Source organism: Mytilus edulis, chromosome 11, assembly GCF_963676685.1.
Source record: "Mytilus edulis chromosome 11, xbMytEdul2.2, whole genome shotgun sequence".
Taxonomy (NCBI): domain Eukaryota; kingdom Metazoa; phylum Mollusca; class Bivalvia; order Mytilida; family Mytilidae; genus Mytilus; species Mytilus edulis.
This window is the reverse complement of record NC_092354.1, coordinates 78742777-78763472: the sequence shown is the minus strand read 5'-3', so window position 1 is coordinate 78763472 and position 20696 is coordinate 78742777.

The following is a 20696-nucleotide window of genomic DNA, read 5'->3' as shown; positions in this document are numbered from 1 at the left end:
TCACGTGGTAGGTTAGGCGATAGGCTTTCAGTTATGGTTGGCTGAACATGTTTTAATCATCTTTAATCATGTTTTATCTTTTCATCGGGAAAACAATAATTCACATGCAATAATAAGAAAACATTAAAGTAATGTGTTAAACTAATGTTAAATGTCACGATAGAAAGATACAGACAATTACATTATAATACGATGGATGCACTTTAAAACAATGTTTCATTAAAATTATGATTCTTCTGAATATTAATTTGTTTACATGCAGTTATCGCTCCTTCTTAAAAAGTAAAATAACAAAAGTACTGAACTCCGAGGAAAATTCAAAAAGAAAAGTTCCTAATCAAATGGCAAATCAAAACCTCAAACACATTAAACGAAGGGATAACAACTGTCATATTCCTGACTTGGTACAGGCATTTTCTTATTTAAAAAGTGCAGATTGAACCTGGTTTTATAGCTAGCCAAACATATCACTTGTATGACAATCGCATCAATTCTAATGCGTGAACAAACAAAACAGCAGACACAATAGGTAAATATGTCAAAAATAGGGGTACAGCAGTCAACATTCTGTTTTCATCGCAATCACTATAAAAAGAAACAAATGTAACAAAGTAGCACAAAAAGGCATACATCAAATTTAACAACCTCATTCATTGGTTTTTTATTACACGATTTTATTCATCTTTGTAAAATCTACCGATACAGGATTGAAATATTTAGTACTGGGACCGAATTCTTCCCATGACAGACACATGGTTAGATTAACATTAACTCTGGCGTAGAATCGCGCGTTTGCGGTCACACAAGTAGATATAAAATGATTTGGTCGTTCAAAGTATGAACAGAATATAGTCTATAGTTTTAAGGCATACCATCTTCAGAATCTAAATTAGAAGTTTTCCTTGTCCTTCTTGCCGCTTATCTATATGCTTATTGAGAATTTCTTCTAAATAAAGATCAAAGAAACACAAAAAGGCATAAAGACAAACCATAAGCAAAATTAATATGAAAGACAAGAATACAAAATTATCATAGAACAATAACATACTGTCGGGATGTATAAGTGCAGAGCCACGTCATATGTATCAAATTATACACACAACAAGTCATATAGACAAATACATTAGCAAAAATGAAAGACAAGAATACAAAATTATAGAACAATAACACAATAACGGTATGCATAAGTACAGAATCACGTCAAATAGATATCACAAAAAAAACCCAGATTAATCAGTAAAAGTAATATGAATAAAGCAAATAAAAGAATACTACAACATGTTATTACGATGATAAACAACGTCAGTACGCATAATCTATACTTCCAAGACCATCGTATCTTATTTGTGAATTGATAAGGAATATTTATCAATAAGGTCTTAGTACCTTCCGATAAACTTTTTTTAGAAAAAGGACATGACGTTCTTTGACATACCCCTGCTTCATCAACTTTCTGCTCAGAAACTGGTGACGTTTTACAAAGTCTGAGTGGGAGCTTCATGCCCTTGAATACCGATTTAGTTGGAAATGTATATCCCATATGCAGGTGAAGTTGGAATATTGCTACTGAGGTTGGGGGGGGGGGGGGGGGTTAATTATGAAATCTTCAGACGACTGTGGATTAATGGTCTGAAAGTAGCTACATGGGCGTTTTTCAATAAAAGCGTAACTTTCAGACCTAAAAAAACTGGTGTGAAAATCAACTTGTTTAAAATTTAATTTCAAGAGTTATTTTAAATACCTCTATTATAGACCTGTTTGTCAACAAAAAGTGCAATCTTAAATACTCTTTAAAATGATATTATTTTCATAATTTGTGTCCGTTTAAAAGTCCCCTACGAAACTGCTTCTAAACACACATATTTTTGCAATTTTAAATGTTTCCTATAGACTTTCCAGTTTGTTTACTTTATATACTAGAAAGATCTCATTTTTTTCTAAATTGGAGAACCATTTTTTATCGATAAAGATTAGACAGCACTTCACATATGAAGGTACAACTCGTGTTACGTAGTGGACATTTTGATGCGTTTTGTAGTTGACAAAACCGTTTCGTAGTGGACAAAAAGTTTCGTAGTTAATTGACATCACCCCTATTCTATGTTAATAAAAACACAATAAACAAGAATGTGTCCAAAGTACACGAATGCCCCACTCGCACTATCATTTTCCATGTTCAATGGACCGTGAAATTTGATGAAAAATATAATTAGGCATTAAAATTAGAAAGATAATATCATAGGGAACATGTGTACTAAGTTTCAAGTTGATTGGACTTCAACTTCATCAAAAACTACCTTGACCAAAAACTTTAACCTAAAACATGCACTTTCATTTTCTATGTTCAGTGGACCGTGAAATTGGGGTCAAAAGTTTAATTTGGCTTTAAAATTAGAAAGATCATATCATAAGGAACATGTGTACTAAGTTTCAAGTTGATTGGACTTCAACTTCATCAAACACTACCTTGACCAAAAACTTTAACCTGAAGCGGGACAGACGGACGAACGAACAGACGAACGAACGGACAGACAGACAGACAGACAGACAGACGGACGAACGGACGCACAGACCAGAAAACATAATGCCCCTCTACTATCGTAGGTGGGGCATAAAAATTACATGAAACTAACCCTTGTTATTTGTTTTGCACGAATATAATTGAAAAAAAGAGTAAAAAAAGACTGCATGGTAGTGGTAGTGTCCACTACGAAACGTTTTTCTCCCATACTTTTTTCGTAGGTGACCGTATCGTAGGGGACGTATTCACATGTTTTATCCCCCCCCCCCCACGATCCCTTTATTGCAATAGTAACAAGACTGATTGTATTCATCAAAGCATGTATTAAGCCGTACACTGATATTTTTTCATAATTTTAAAACCAGATACTGAAGGAGATTTGACCCGTTTCGTAGTGGATATTAAAAAAATACGGTATCACTCTGGTCCATTTGATGTGCTCAATATTTCTTGCCAACAATTTAAATGCCGTTATAAAAGCATCACTTCTTTTGAAAGACCCTAATGTTTATATCTCTTGCAAACAAAAATTACATTGATTTTATAAAACTGTTTATTAGCAAATTTTAATGACTTCGTTTCGTAGTGGACATTTTGTCAGGGACACACCTGAAGAAATTAAAAATCTTATGTTAAAAGCTGTTTATCAAAATATGTAGGCTCTAAACATACTTGTGGTTTTGGACCATTCAGGAATCAATATCATATCAATCCCTCTAAAACATATACTGTTTCTTTGCTTTAAAATGTTAAATCTAATTCAATGTACTGACTGCACAAACAATTACTTTTCAATCACATTTTTTAAGTGGCTAGGACAAGAAAGTACGTTTTTATTGAAAAACGCCCATAAAAGGGGAGATAAATCATAAATCTAACTTTTATTCAGAAATGTATACATAGTAAATTTAACGATACTTATTGTTTTCTAGTAAGAAAACGATCTAAGAGACTTCACTTTTCTTTCTATATTCAAAGAGCCCATTTTAAGAGTTATCTGCTCCTGTTTCCTTCTTGCAGTTTAGTACTTTTTTTTATTTATCACAAAACAGTTTGGCTTTTTCTCCCGTGGAAATTGAATGAATACATAAGCTGACAATTTTAAAATTTGTAGCTTGAAAAAAAGATTTCGTGATATACCAACATTGCCCTTATGTCCTAATTTCTTCAGTAATTTCACTGTCTATCGGTGTTGTCCCCGCGTACCGCGTCGAATGAGCCAAATAAAACAAGTCTATATCTTCTTTTCTATGAAAACAAATTATATATCTTAGAAAGATAAAGCATAAGGGGGGGGGGGAATTAAGAGCTATCATCCTTAATTTAAATATTTTTTAAGTTTCAAAGAATATTTTATTTTTGTGGTTTGGCCCTGGACAGATAAATCTGTATAAAGCATGCAAGAGACATTGGAATTATTTTATTGCTTATCAATTTATCATTTATTATTTCGATTCTTGAATAAATGTATTCATGCGACTACTTTCCATGACATCATGGTACATAAAACGGCAATTAAAAATAACTGGTGCTGTTATCATCAAATAACATATTGATATAGGACAGTTTTAAAACGAAAATCCATTCAATATACCCTATATTTCGATCTTGACATTAAGGGCTTATATCCCGTGGATGGTTTCTAATTTATTTGATTATTAGTTCCATTATCTAACTGTTGGTAATTAAAGATGAAAGGTGATGAGGTAGTATCAATTACAATTATTACGCGATAAATGGATTCAATGCCAATAATAATACTTTTCGTTCTATCTCAAGCATTTATCTACAATAGTAAACTATAAAATACAACATTAATTGTTGCATCGACAAATAATACATTTAATTTCATATAAAGTTAGATTTAGATTTTACATTGAATCTCAAAGTAAGTTTCCTTTTAATTGCTAATTACTGAAATTGAGTGGAATATTAAAAATTGAATTTGATTTTCTAATACTGAAAATAGAAAAATTAACATACATTTTATTCAATTTCGATAGTGACAAATTTATATAAAAACTAGAACACACCCGTGACTGAATTAAAGTATATAACTATTCGCAAGCCTTATTTTAGTATTAGTATTTTCATCTGATAAAGTCATGCCGATTATAAGATACACCGTTTTCTCTGCTTTCAAATCTTATGTGACCATAAGTATGTCTGTGCTCATCCTATACGTTAACTGGTGGCACATGGTGTTTTCCTATCTGTTAGTCAGTCTGTCGCATGTTCGTCTGTTTGTCAGCCCCGTATTAGGTTTAAGATTTCGATTTTAAAAGTATTTGAAACTTAATATTAGTACATATATCATATATGTATATGTAAAAGTAAAGATATGCGGTATGATTGCCATTGAAATAACTACATGTAGTATATAAAAGTTTAAATGAAGTGGGTGTACGCAATTTAAGGCAACTGTAGTGCTTTCAACAATGAGTAAAACCGATACTGTATGGTCGGCTATAAAAGGCCCGGACATGAAAATATAAAACAATATATTGAAAAAATTTATAACAAAACAATTTATGAAGAAATTATGTGACCATAACGTCATCAACGTTTTTTTTTCAGGATTTACGGCGGTTTAAACTGGAATTTTTAATTGAATTGTAAAAAATAACTGTAATATTTTGTCAGACGGTCTATTCGAAATAACATAAAAATGTGGTGCACACTGTTAAATAACCCGCTACGCGCGTTATTCAGTGTGCACCATTTTTTATGTTATTTCTTCATAGACAGAAAAAAATATTACAGTCATTCCTTTAATAACCAAACGACATTAAAAAATATTATAAGATATCTATAGAGATTTAGAAAGAGATAATGTCTACAATAAATCACGCTCTTTAACGCCTCTACAAAAGTCGTTGGTCCACATATTGTTAATAACTACATTTGTATTCTGAAATGTAAATAACATGGTCAATTGAAACTTGTATTAAAAGTATAAAACATTGCATAACACGAATTTAAATCACGACGATGATATCAATGTAAATACTCCGTCAATAAATAAATATCTCAGAGAATTATCTGGCGGTTATTTGATCGGAATTGACTTTCCAATTAAAGATGATATTAAAATTTAAATATAATTGTCAATAGAAATTAATTGTGGATAATATCTTTATGATACCTTTGTTGTATAATGTAATAAAGTATGTTTTTCTTGTTTGCGAAACTGTCACTTTTTATTTTTTTAATTTAACGTAAAGGACATATGAACTCTTAATCTCCCATGCAGAGTTATCGGTCCTTGCATTCCTTCAAGAGAAAGAGCAAGGACCGATAACTCTGCATGGCAGATTGATGAACTCTTGTTTTGAAGGTTCATGCAGGTTCGGATGGAGTTCCTTTATTTTTTTATTTTGTAATTGTTTATTATACCATTTTTCATTTTCTTAGTTTTATAAAAGAAGATATGTCATTATTGCCAATGAGACAACTCTCCACAAAGAGACCAAATGACATATATAGTAATAACAGCTCTATAAATCACCGTACGGCTTTCAACAATGATTAAAGCCCATACCGCATATTATTCCGCTATAAAAGACACATAATTTACAACAGTTACTGTAAAACAATTCAAACGAGAAAACTAATAGTCGAATAAATGTACAAAAAAATACCGAAAACAAATATGTAACACATAAACAAACAACCACTGAATAAAAGGCATCTGACATGGGACAGGCACATACACAAATAATGTAAACATTAGAACGAGCAATAAAAAGTCAGTTGAAAAAGGCATCAGATGGATAAAAATATAAAAACATCTAACAAAAACACTAAGTGGCCGTGGACGGGTACTTGTATATCCCAACAACAAAAAAACACTAATTACTGATCTGAGAGTATTCGCAGTTACTGTCATTTAAACATGTTAGTGTGTTTATTCTTTAGTCACCACGGTACTGTCATTTAAACATGTTAGTATGTTTATTCTTTAGTCACCACGGTACTGTCATTTAAACATGTTAGTATGTTTATTCTTTAGTCACCACGGTACTGTCATTTAAACATGTTAGCGTGTTTATTCTTTAGTCACCACGGTACTGTCATTTAAACATGTTAGCGTGTTTATTCTTTAGTCACCACGGTACTGTCATTTAAACATGTTAGCGTGTTTATTCTTTAGTCACCACGGTACTGTCATTTAAACATGTTAGCGTGTTTATTCTTTAGTCACCACGGTACTGTCATTTAAACATGTTAGCGTGTTTATTCTTTAGTCACCACGGTACTGTCATTTAAACATGTTAGCGTGTTTATTCTTTAGTCACCACGGTACTGTCATTTAAACATGTTAGCGTGTTTATTCTTTAGTCACCACGGTTTTTCTCTACTCTTTACATTATTTGGTCGTTTTTCTACATTTTATTTCATGAACCATTTTTCTGTTATGCTGGCCAAATTACTTGTTCTGTAAATCCCCACACAGAGCCTCATTCGTGACATCTACAGACAACAGTCATAAGATAATATTCTAGTTATTATTGATTCTCGGAAATTCTTCATATTTCTCACCATTTTCTTTGCCATGGTATTCGTGTCAGTTATCTTATTATAGCGTTCATGTTCGCCTCGTACAAGTGAACTAAGTCGTGGTTTCGATCAACGTTTGTCTGTAAGTAGATCAATATAAGCAGAATGTTTTGTTTCCCGCTAAGAATAACATTTATAGAAGTAAAATCAAAGACTCGTCGGTTCGAAGATGTAATAATGTGTCCAGTTGTGGAGACATGTTTTCCTATGGACTGTTCCCCAGTGAACTAGTATTGTTTGAATTTCGGCTCGGCGTGTTTGTGCAACTCAGAGATGCATAGTATATTGACATTATAACCTGTTAGTTTTCTTGTTTGAATTGTTTCAATCAGATCTTAAAACTTGTTTCACTATAAGGTATGGATTGACTACTACTTTTTGTTTTGGGCGTAGTAGTGAAATTCACACGGATTCCAGATGATAAAAAACTATCTTAATCCAAAACTATAACACCATATATGGGAAAAAAATATAGACGGACTGACGGACGAACAGATAACCTCAATGTCCCTCCAGCGTTATCATTGACGAGACATATCGACATCAAAAGACTTGTCACCATACTGGAACATCAATACCTGGACTTGTCTTTGGGCTTATTCGTAAATGCTGCGAACTGCATCTGTTGTCTGGTTGTACGCACACGAACGAAATCGGGAGGTAGTAAATTAAAACTGCGGGTATTTTTCCATCAAGCACGTCGCATTTAGGAGTAAGAGCAAGAGCGAGCTGCGCAACAATCAGAATAATGAGTAGCCTTGTTTTGAGTGATTTGGTTTTATGCTGACTGATTCATGCGAGGAAGCACATCAAGTCAAACATCTAACTAAACGTAAAGCACGAATAATGCATGTTAATTTTGGATAACCTTGGGACATTTTGTACTTACACTTTTTCTACAACAAACCCACAACCTTCCGTCCTTAAAGCGACAATGCTTTATTATGATACAACCGAGGCAGTGATTAAACGCATCAATGTTCCCAGTTCCCTTTATTCAAACAGTTATATCCGTTTCAAAATAATTATGGTTTTGACTGTTAATAAAATTGAAAGTCAACATTAGGGTCTACGCCATTTAAGTTGCAGATGATTTAATCTTCTTCATTAATAATGTCAATCTATAGATTACTCTCCGCGTGCCGTTCGAGAAGACTACAAGATGTAGCGATGATAATCTGTAAATTACCATTCTAGTGGAATGACATAACCGGGTACCTGTTAATGCCATTATCATGATATTTGCACACAGAAATCATGTCATATATTTGTATTTGCATAAGAATTTAAAACACAAAACAATTTATTATCTTCATTATCAATTAAATAGTTTCTTGTACGTGCATAGTACAACGCAGCAGTGCATTTTAATTGCATAGCCATATCTGAATCAAGAGTTGACACACTATAACGTCTCGCCTGTTGACTATTGGACTCTCTTAAAGGGTGGTTAATCATTAACGACTTTTCATACTGAGTTGAATCTAATGATCAAATTAAATTGGTCAGATGCTCATGTTCATGCAACGGACCTATTAAGTGGAGCATCGATCAGAGAAACGGACCTAGTCACAAAAGCTTAAAGATAGCCAATGAACCATGAAAACGAGATCTAGAACAAATGAACCCTTGCATACAAAAGTACCATAGGCGGATCCAGGGGGGCCTAGGGGGCCCGCCCCCCCCCCCCCCCCCCCCCCGTTTCGTGGGGAAAATTTGGTTGATTATATAGGGAATCACTGAAGCATGACTGGAGTGGGCCCCCCTTATGAAAAGTTCTGGATCCGCCACTGAGTACACGACCCTCTCAACACGAGGCATATGATTGGATTTCGAGTCCTCATTATGACTGGACTTGGCTGCGGGTGAAAAACATCCCGCACAATCAGATGAATGGCCTTCGGCAACGGCTTATCTGCTGGTCGGTAGAATACCAGGGGACAATTCTATTTCTATTCCCAAATCAACCCTTTTGTGTCCTGTTGATGTGTACAGGAAAAAGGAGATTTTTGGAAATATGTACCTGTATTCGTATTTGGGTAAATTACGGTTTCAAAATGAGTGTGTTTTAATCATATGAGTACCGAGAATCCATTTCACAATGAGTGTAACTGTCATTAATTCTTTCCTTTGCTCATTTAGTGATGATTCTAAGTGTAACATTGAATGCTTATGATAAAAGGTGGTACCATGAATCTATATTCCTTATTTGGTATTTAGCTGATTCGTTGTATACAAATGTGTAGCAGTATACAGTTTCCTTCTTTTGAACATAAAAACGAAGAGGTACCAAGAAGTTTATATGGCTCACTTGGTATCTTTACATAATACATAGTTTTCATTTTAATAAAACCTGCCCATTTTTTATGTTTGTAGAATTTTTAAGTTTTCAAAAAAGTATGCAAATGTTAAATTATCATGTAAGGAAAACAGCTGTTTCTATATTGTGTCAATTGGTGGTTTCAGTCGTATTGTCATTTTATACAATGTGTCGTATTGTCATTTTATACAATGTAGGTCTTCAATTATTGGATGCTTTTTACAGTTTTATGTCTAGCTGTTATAGTTTCTATGATAGTATGCAGAAAGAAACGACAAATCTGATCATAACTGATTTAAGAGCAATTTGTCCATTCCTATATATAAGAGGATTGTCTGATTGTTTTGGTGTATAAATGGAAAACATATGTAGAGCTTGACTTTCTGAGCATTTAATGCCATTTTTCCTTCTGCACATTTTTTTTCTATAATGCTTCTCAAGATACAAAACAATCACTTTATTCCATTTTATCTAACTCTTATGTTCCATTTTGAGCTATGTTAGCCATCTTGATTGATCAGCTGGGGATAAATTTTTACTGGCGTAAAGTTGACTCAAGGAAGATACGTAATATACTTTGTGATAGGAGGGTTGAGATCTCATAAACATGTTTAACCCCGCCGCAATTTTGCGCCTGTCCCAAGTCAGGAGCCTCTGGCCTTTGTTAGTCTTGTATGATTTAAAATTTTAGTTTCTTGTGTTTAATTCGGAGTTTAGTATGACGTCCATTATCACTGTACTATTATGCATATTTTAGGGGCCAGCTGAAGGACACCTACGGGTGCGGGAATTCTCGCTACATTGAAGACCCATTGGTTGCCTTCGGCTGTTGTTTGCTCTATGGTCGGGTGGTTGTCGCTTTGACATATTCACCATTTCCTTTCTCAATTTTATTTGTGATAGCCTCTTTATTTTGTCTATATTGTAATTATAAAATAAAGATGTATAATTATGTTAATAATAGCCGAGTTTCTTCTTTGAAGTTAGAAGAACTAATGGAGTCGAAATGGACAGATCAGGGGCGTAGCTGCCGTTAGGCACTTTAGGCACGTGCCTACACATAATTTTTTCACAAATATTTTTTTTTATTAAAAAAAAATAATAAACAACGTTATCTGTAGATGAACGCCAGTGAAGTTGTCAAAACTCTTTAATTATCGAATGTCAGGTGTACACTAGTCTCTCATCCTTAGTGAATGGAATATTGGATAGAATTGAATGTTTTTATATGATTTTACCTTATATAGAAACTATAAACTAGAACTTTGGTACTGACCATTTCACTTCTATCAACAAAAACTTGAATGAACCAAAACTTAGACACATGAGTTTTTTAATAAGTTGTTGTTAGTTTTCAACTAGCATTCCACTTTGTCTCACCTGACCTACAATCAAACCTTTGTCAATGTTGGTTGTCCGTTTCGCTCATCGCTTTGCATGATGTATATTCAAATACGCAGTCACGTGGGACATTAAATCCGATGCCTAGTTGTAGAGAGAATGTCACTCTTTGAGGAGTTCTGTTCGTAGTTAGTCTACTGAAAGGCAAAATTTCTGCTCCTATCCAAGTAATCCATCATTTTCCAATGCATGCCATTTTCAAATTTCAAGACCTTCGTTCAGTACGGCACCTATTACAGGGCCTAGCTCCCTCTTGCACTTATTGTAAATTTGTTTTTTTGTCCTGAATTTGCATAAATGTTTGACACTGGATGTTTAAAAATCAATCAATCAACTAGCTTCCAGTCATTTTGAGTACTCTCAGATCTGCGTGTAATGACCACAATTATTCAAATTTCTATAAGCAGGTGGGGATTTTACAGTAGAGGATATAAAGACATATGAATTTCTTTAATTTTGCTACGATAGACTGTATGAACAGAACAGAACTTTTGGATCAGGCATCGACTATGTATGTATGTGTTTGTGTGGCTTGGCTGAAGGTTTAAGAATGAAAAGATTGATGGTTGATGTCTAGTCAAAAGGATAGTTTGATTATATAGTAATATCAGTGTTCACGACGCGCCTAATTTTTTTTAATGAAGGATCGTCAATATTTACTATAAATTAAGTTAAACGTATATATCATGCAGTCGGAACGGAATAGATATGAAAATACCAAACAGGGTGTACTGCTCAATTAAAGGGATACGCTGATCTATGCTGGGCAATGCATATTGTGAAATATTTTTTTTTTATATTTCCGATTGTACTGCGTTATTTAATTCACCAGTCAGATGTTACGGCAAATTATTCATAATTCTTTGAACTTTTCATCATGTATATTATAATTTTCATGATTAAATAACCAGTAAATTTAATATTTTTGTACATAAAATTTGGCAGCTACATGTAAAACGCTGAAACCCCTGAATCCCCTACCAGAGCTCTACCCTGGACCTGCTGGGGGCCTAGACAGGCCCCCAGACCCCCTGCCGATTGGTGCCTACAGTTATCTGAATACCTTGTTACGCCCCTGCAGATGTTTATGTCTAGCAGCCATTGAAGTTACTGGGAATTTATATTGAATAGTAATGACTGTATTGTATTGACAGACTTAACATTTAGACAATGTGTAAGCTATCATATAGATATCACTGTGTGATATAACAGTGTATTTATTATACCCTTGCTTTGAAAAAAAGGGGGTATACTGTTTTACCTCTGTCTGTCCTTCCGTCAGTCCGTCAGTCCATCAGTCCGTCAGTCCGTCAGTCTGTCAGTCAGTCCGTCCGTCCCATGAATATTTTTCGTCTCATTTTTCTCAGGAACTACACTACCAGGATTTCTGAAATTTGGTTTCAGGCTTGATATAAGTCAGCTATACTGTGTGATGCGTTTTCAGATTCATCACTCGACCACTTCCTGTTTACCGAACACTTGTATCATTTTTACACCTGATAGCCAAGTCGAAAAATTTTCGTCACATTTTTCTTAGGAACTGCAGTACCAGGATTTCTGATATTTGGTTTCAGACTTGATATAAGTCAGCTATACCGTGTGATGCGTTTTCAGATTCATCACTCGACAACTTCCTGTTTACCGAACACTAACCATTTTATTTCGTCGCATTTTTCTCAGGAACTATAATTCCAGGATTTCTGAAATTTGGTTTCAGGATTTATATAAGTCAGCTATACCGTGTGATGCGTTTTCAGATTCATCACTCGACAACTTCCTGTTTACCGAACACTACTATCATTTTACACATGATGGCCAAGTTGAAAATTTTCGGCGCATTTTTCTCAGGAACTACAATGCCAGGATTTCTTAAATTTGGTTTCAGGGTTTATATAAGTCAGCTATACTGTGTGATGCGTTATCAGATTCATTACTCGGCAACTTCCTGTTTACCGAACACTTACATATTTTTACACTATTAACATTATCCACTTGCGGCGGGGGTATCATCAGTGAGCAGTAGCTCACAGTTACACTTGTTCGAATTGATTTGTGTCACAGCAATAAGTACCTTGCTCCACAAGTTGGGTATTTTACGTATACGTTACTGATTAATAAATATCCTGAACCCTATCAAAGTGACTTCAGTTTTCCTTGAAGCCTAAAAGTCAGCTATTACAACGTGGGGCACGAACCCACGACCCTGAGATAAAAAGTATCATGTTCCAGTCATGATCAACGAAGTACGTGACCATCTTCAACAGTTGTTAGCTGCTGGGATTCTCCGTCGCTCTCACTCACCATGGTCTTCGAACGTTGTTTTATGCCGCAATGGAGTCAGGCCATAACTGGCAGTTCAGAAGGCCCTTCAAGACGACTTAACAAATCATCATTAAATAGACAATACACACTGCAAGAGTTATCCGGGTCAGTGACTCAGAAATGGAGTCAGGCCGTAACCGGCAGTAAGAATTAAATTTTTACCACAAAAACAGTACGTACTGAAGAAAAGATCGTTAAGAAGACCAACTACACTGCAAGAGTTATCCGGGGTCAGTGACTCAGAAATGGAGTCAGGCCATAACCGGCAGTACAGAAGGCTCTTCAAGACGGCTCAACAAAACATCGTTAAGAAGATCAACCATACTGCAAGAGTTATCCGGGTCAGTGACTCAGAAATGGAGTCAGGCCGTAACCGGCAGTCCAGCTAGCTCTTTAAGACGAATTAAAATCCAAATAAATAAGAATATATTAAAAAAAAACAAAATTCTAATCATTTGAAATAATTTAACATATTTAAAATTAGTTAAAATATATGTAGGGATAACTTAATTAAACTATTGAAATTATGCTAACTAAACAAGAACTCACGATAACCTTTGGCTTTTTTTATTTTTCCAAATTAGCGGCACCCAAATTATTTTTGTTTCTAATTTTGGTCCTTATTTAAATTGTTCATGTCATTAAGCCGCAGGTCAAATCTAAGACTTAAATGATATGTTACAAAATATTATAAATTTTTGTTTTGAAAACGGTGTTTCGCCACTTGAGTGGAAACAAGGAATTATAAATCCAATAGTGAAACCAAATAGTACAGACGTTCGACTTCCTTTGTCATATCGTGGGATAACACTTTTGTCGGTGCCATGTAAAGTTTAATGTGACATTCTTAATTCTAGATTTGGAGATTGGATTGAAGATTAAGGGTATTAGTTGATGAACAGTGTGGATTTCGTAGAAAACGAAGCTGCCTCGATCAAATATATAGTCTGTACTCTATCATCAATGACCGTAAATTGTCACGTCTTTCAACCTTTGCCTGCTTTATTGACCTGAAGAAGGCGTTCGACAATGTTAATCGGGACTGTTTATGGTTTAAATTACAAACGTTTGGTGTTAACGGAAAAATCTTAAATGCTGTTAAATCTTTGGATGACAACACAACATGTTCTGTACGTGTTAACAACGTCTTTACGTCAATGTTTCCGGTTTCATGTGGTGTGAAACAAGGGTGTCTGATTTCTCCGACGCTTTTTGCTTTGTATATTAATGATTTAGCTACAGAAATTAAGTCTTTAAATAAGGGTATTGATATTGATAGTATAAATGTAAGCATCTTACTATATGCAGACGATATCGTCTTACTAGGTCCAAGTGAGGCTAGTTTACAATGTATGCTTAATTGTGTTAATGCATGGTGCCATAAATGGAGATTAAGTATTAATTGTAGTAAATCAAATGTCATACATTTTAGGCCTAGCTCTGTTGAACGTTCTACTTTCAATTTTTTCTGTGGAAGTCATTGTTTAGTGTATGTAGATTCACACAAATATTTAGGTATTTGGTTCAGTGAACATGTAACATGGAATAAAGCCGTCAAAGAACTCTCTATATCTGCCAGCCGAGCTTTGAGCTGTTTGACTGTGAAATTTTACGCTTATGGTGGTATGACATATCAAGTGTTCACAAAACTGTATGAAAGTTTGGTACAACCAATATTGTTATATGGTGCATCGATATGGGGACTTACTGAACATAGACTCATTAATAACGTTCAAAACAGAGCTAGTAAAATATTCCTTGGAGTGACTAAATTGACTAGCAATACTGCAGTACAGGGTGATTTAGGATGGCTGTCATGTCATGCTAAACAAAGACTGGAAGTTTTGAGATTCTTTTATAAACTTGAAAATTCAGATAATTCTCGTACTTTCTATAAGATACATTTATGGTCGAAACGAAAACGTAGATCCTGGAACTTTAATGTAATTAAGTTATTTCGCAATATGTCTGTAGAACACTTAATGCAGCCCGGAATTAGCAAAGAACTATTTTTTAAAGTAATTAAAAGTAAATTACGAATACTAGATGAACAGTTGTGGTTTACCAAACTTTGGAATGACAATTCGAATGTGAATGGAAACAAGTTGAGACTATATAGACGTTATAAGAAGGACCTTCAACCTGAACACTATGTTACTAACGCAATGCCACGCCACTTACGAAGTAATCTATGTAAACTTAGATGTGGAACTTTACCTCTGTCCGTCGAGACGGGTCGTTATACGAAACCACCAATACCGTTAGAAGAAAGAATTTGTCCATTTTGTAACAATGCTGTAGAAGATGAGATACACTTTTTGATTAATTGTGACATTTACAGTGACTTAAGGTTTAATTTGTTTCACAGAGCTATGGTCATGGATAATTCTTTTTGTACAAAGTCAGATTTTAATCAATTTGTATTTTTAATTCAGAATGCTGAATTACAATACGAGTTATCTATCTTGGTGCATAATATGATAAGAAGACGTCGTGCACTGAAAAGCAATCTACACTCTTAATTGTATAGTTCCGTAAAAGTCAAAGTTAATATATTTAATTTATTTATTTTTTTAATTCACTATTGTATATTTCCGTAAAGTCAAAGTTACATTTAATTTTTAATTTTTTTTTTTTTAATTCATTTCAATCCTGTTCTATTTATTTACTATTTTACTGAGAGGTTTTTAATAAAACAACAAGATAACATTTTATTCTTCGCAATCTGTTTATATAACCTCTTTAAAATATATTCTTTTTATCACATACCATTTATTTTTTTACGTCATACTTAATTTTGTCATTTCTATTTTTAAAAGATATGGGTTTTTTTGGGTTTTTTTTAATTACTTACTTTAATTTTTTTGGTTTTTTATAATGTGAAATATCCGGATAATTTTAAACATTTTTAACATTTTATTATGTTTTTTCAATTTGTATTTGTTAAATAGATATATATTTGTATATATAGTTTCTCATAAGCCTTTCTAGACTGGGTATTTGTCTTATTTTATTATTGTGCAATGTATATTATATAATCTGTATAAAAAATCTGTAGACAAGTATGTGACACTTTAATAAAATAAATTATTATTATTATTATTATTTTCTTAAAAAATGGTACTTCGCAAGATCTGGTTTGCGCTAATCCAGTTTTGATTAGTGTGGGGCGCTGTCTTCCTGCGGATAGCGTTCCAGTGTACTAGCACTATAAAGTCCTGCAACTACGATAGGCTAGCACAAAGCAGTCAAAATTTACATACACCCTTTGGTTTTATATTTATTTTATTTTATTTTATTTTACCTATCATTTTTTTTAGTACATACAAAACATCTCACTAATTATTTTTGCAAAACTCACATACACAAATTTAGGCTTATTTCGGTTTATACAAAATATTTGGCATATAAATTCACATACACAATTTGGCATATCAAAATTATCCGCTCTTTACTTGGCTGCTGGTGTACCAGGACAACGTTGCTGCCGTTCACTGCTGTTTGCTTTCCTAGCTTTCCTCCTGTTCCTACTTCTGGTGGCACCATGTTTATTAAATATTTATTAATTTATTATTTTTTATTTATTTTTATTTTTTATTAAACAAAATTATCTTTATATTATTTTATTATATTTATTTTTATATTCTTTTCTTTTCTTTATTTATTTACTTATTCATAAATTTTTATTCATTTATTTATTCAAATTTTTGTTTATTTAAAATTTTTATTAATCTTATTATCATACTAAATTATGTCAATTACCACATGGTAAAAATTCAATTATTTAATGCCCAAAAAGGCGCATGCCAGGGCCGACCGTGCGAGGGCTGTATAGCCAGTCAAGGTCGTTAAACACTTCCATATATATATATATATATAAGGACGGTAAGCTCAGATTGTGCATAGATTGTCGTCAATTGATCAAGAACACCTAAAAAGATGCATACGCATTTCCGAGAAGCGAGAAAATACTCGATGCACATGGGGGAAACAACTTTTACACAGTACTAGACATGACATCAGGTAGAACTAGAAGAAATCCATAAACAACGAACATCGTTCACCGTTGGACTCCTTGGATTTTCTGAATTCCACAGACTACCATTCGGACTCGTCAACAGTCCAGCCACTCATCAACGTTTGATGGAAGAAATCCTTGGAGACTTGCACCTGAACATCTGTTTCATCTACCTTGATGACCTGATTTCCTCCTCTAATACCAACGAAGAACACTTTGATATACTGCAAAGAGTTCTACAGAAACTGAGAGAGAGTGGACTCAAGCGTTCACCAAAGAAGTGCGCATTTTTTCAGGGAAAGGTAAAGTACATTGGTCATATAGTGTCTAGAGATGGTATACAACCTAACCCAACGAAGATAGAGGAAATTGTCAACTGACCTCAGTTCCTGGGTTTCATTGGATACTACCGGAAGTTAATTAAAGAATTTTCGCGATCGCCAGACCACTAACTTACCTTATGCAACCACCTAAAAAGACAAGAAAGCGTAAGACGAACTTACAACCAGCTAATACATCATGGATATGGGGAAAACTACAAGAAGATGCATTTCAACAAATGAAGTCAAAGCTCACATGCCATCCGATCCATGGATTTCCATCATACTCAAAGCCCTTTGAACTTCATACAAATGCATCGATGCTTGGACTAGGTGCTGTTTTGTACCAGGAATAGAACGAAAAGAAGATAGCCATCGCTTATGCCAGTCTAGGTTTGAGTAAATCCGAGAAGAATTAACCTATAAACAAATTGGAGTTCTTGGCATTCAAGTGGGCAGTGACAGAAAAGTGCCATGACTACTTATTTGGTAACACCTTCACTGTAGTTACGGATAACATTCCACTCACTTATGTCTTGACGTCATCTAAACTTGATGCTACCGGACACAGATAGATCGCTGCTCTGTCATCTTACAATTTCAACATTGTATACAAACCAGGAAAGGCTAATGCTGATGCCGATGGATTATCTAAACTTCCAGGATTATCTAGATGTACTGAAACCATTCAACCAGAGTCAGTGAAGGCCATCTGTAACCTGCAACATGCTCAACCTCATCACCAAAGCCTATCAATTATTTCAGATGCATCTGGGGATCCTTCATTACCATCTCAGAAATTAGTTGATGTTAAAGCCGAACAACGCAGAGATAGATTCATCAAAGATTGGATATACTGGATAATTGAGCATCATAAACCAGATAATCAACAGCTGATTTATTCACCACTCAACAACTGGTTCCTTAACAACTAAAGATTATAGACGGAGTGCTGTACAGAGAGATAGAATATGATGGTGAAACTTCAAGACAACTAGTTCTCCTAGAAAACTGCATACCCACAGTCCTCACATCTTTACATGATGATATGGGCCGCCAGGGAAGAAACAAGACCTCATCATTGATACGTGACCGCTTCATCTGGTATGGTATGAACAGAGACATTGAGAACAGGATGAACAACTGCAAAAGATGCATTCGTCGAAAACTCTTCCGAATGATAGAGCTCCACTAATTAGCATAGTAACAACACAACCTTTAGAGCTGGTTTGCATGGATTACTTATTAACCGTTGAAAGATCCAAAGGTGGATATGACAACACTATGGTATTTACAGACCACTTCGCTAGATATGCTTTAGCAGTTCCTACAATGAACCAAACCGCACGAACCACAGCAGAGGAGTTTTTTCAACAACTTCATTGTACACTGTGGATTGCCTAAACGTATCCATTCTGATCAAGGAGCAAACTTTGATAGCAAGATGATCAAAGAACTCTGCAACGTTACTGGAATAGAAAAGTCTCGAACAACACCTTACCATCCTATTGGTAATGGATTTAGAGATTCAACCGTTCCTAATTGAACATAGTTGGAACTTTACAAAATACTCAGAAGAAAGACAGGAGGTCCCACGTAGCTGCTGGACTCGTACATGCATACAACTGTACCAAACAGACAACCACTTGATTTTCTCCGTACTTCTTGATGGTCGGTACGCACCTACGTTTTCCTTTGGATATAGCATTTGGAATTGAGGATACTGGTACTCAGGAACCATCTACAAAGTATGCTGAAGCTATGAAGGAGCGTCTGAAGAAACCATATGAACTTGCATCACGTTCAACCAAAAACAGCACAAAGTCGACAGAAATGGGGTTATTATAAAAGAGCCAGTGGAGCCATTTTGCAACCTTGAGATGGTGTACTTGATAAAGTAGTCACATTCGAAGGGAACCACAAGTTAGCGGATAAATGGGAAGAGGACACAAACAGAATTGTTAGACAACCTAACAAATAATTATCAAAGGTACCAGGATTATAATTTAGTACGCGAGACGCGCTAAGACATACCTGTTTATTTGTTCCAGAAGGAAAATGGAGAAGGACGCAAAAAAACACTTCACATAAACCTCCTTCTACCAATTGGACATCTGCTAGGTTTGGAAAAGGCTACAGAGCCGAAGAGAAACCCTGCACCAAAGAAACAACCTATAAAGACAGAACAGGAAAAAGGAAGAGGAAAAGAGCTCAGACAGTACCAAAGAGGAAACTGACACCGAATCGGACAAGTAGTCAGAGCAGGGGTATATTATTTATTGTACGACAGCAGAAACTACCTTGCTCCACAAAATGGGTGTTCAACGTTACTGATTAATAAGTATCCTGAACCCATAAAAAGTGACTTTAGTTTTCCTTGAAGACTTAAAGTCGGCAATACACTTCACAAATACTAAATAGACCATGGACGATAGCTTACTCATCATTATGGTGTGTGAGTAGCTAAGTTAATAAAGTAACCATGTGCACCAATGGAGTTAAACTTGATTTCAATCATCAATCATTGAGCATAACAATTAAATTATCGTATTGCAATATAAACCTTCAACCATAATTTGTAAATTTTTAATTGTGTTGTCTCCCCTAGTTCATAATGATTGTAATAATAGCTTTACAACTGCTATTTTTTTTATTTTATTTTTTTTTTATCTTAAACGGTTTTCTTGACAAGTATGACTATACACATACAATGCACCTTTGATAAAGTTGAAGATGAAGTACAGTTTATATTTCAATGTCCCCCTTTATAATCTCTTAAGAAAAGAATTTTATGATAATATTTATTAAGTTGTAGAAAACCTAGAGGTATTGAAAATTATTACAATTTATAGTAATAAATATTTTGAACTGAGAAAGCTATCAGTATAGTACAGATGTTTTTTTATTTAATCCATTGAGAATATTTGTCTGTTAATATTAGATATAATTGTTAAGCTTTTATATACTAATGTGTGTGTGGCTCTGATCTGGCTGTGGTGTAACATCTTAGAATTGAGATGATAATATTCATATTAATTATTTATATATGATTCATATCAACATTATTGTGTCAATTATCAAAATCATTGTAATAAATTACTTTGCTCTTCATGGGCCCTTTAATTTGAATAAAAATATTTAATCTTATCATACAAATCAATTGGTATATTAGACAAGATATCAGTCGTTGTCGTGCAATGAATACCCCACTAGTATTCAAAATAGGTGTTACAC